Here is a 726-nt window from a genome sequence, read left to right on the forward strand (position 1 = left end):
ACTGGCAGCTACAGAAGCCAGTGTTTTGCCGTAAATGCACAGTAGCTGTACTGCAATTTAACCCCACAGTAGATTACTGTCAATGCAAGTACGGTATAGATACTGTGAAAGAACGGTAAAATACTGGCGTCCGTAGCTGCCAGTATTTTACCGTTTTTTTTACGGTAACATACTGGTGTCTGCAGCTGCCAGTAGATTACCGTTTTTTTGACAGAATGGTAAAAAAAACTGGCGTCTGCAGCTACCAGTATTTTATTGGAAATTTACCTTTTCAATCCTGTAATTACTATTTAAAGTGGTTTACTGTCAGTAAAWAATGACGCCAACACACCGCAGATGTCGTACCGCCAACAGCGTTTATTAGAAATAAGAACGAGCTGCTTTCCTGAAGCTGCAGCTCGTGCCTCTAACAAACACTCAACTGAAGGGCTTCACTGCTGACACACACTCAACTCTCCCGTTTTTCGGTGTTCTTCTGATCAGCATCGGTCCTGGTCCTCCCAGTCCCCACATGACGGGTCTATCACATGAGTGGGAGTCAGCAGAGTCAGACAGGGGGAGGGCATAAAGCTCTACACATAATAAGGATCACAATCAACTTAGAACAAATACACAAGTAGTARTCCCTCAGACCCAAGAAAACACGGAGAGCTTCGCCGGTTCCAGTAGATTCGTATTTACTTTGTTCRAAACCAAGTTTGTTGAAGTGCACTGAATTCACCGTGC

This window comes from Austrofundulus limnaeus, unplaced genomic scaffold (genome assembly GCF_001266775.1).
Source record: "Austrofundulus limnaeus strain Quisiro unplaced genomic scaffold, Austrofundulus_limnaeus-1.0 Scaffold698, whole genome shotgun sequence".
Classification (NCBI taxonomy): domain Eukaryota; kingdom Metazoa; phylum Chordata; class Actinopteri; order Cyprinodontiformes; family Rivulidae; genus Austrofundulus; species Austrofundulus limnaeus.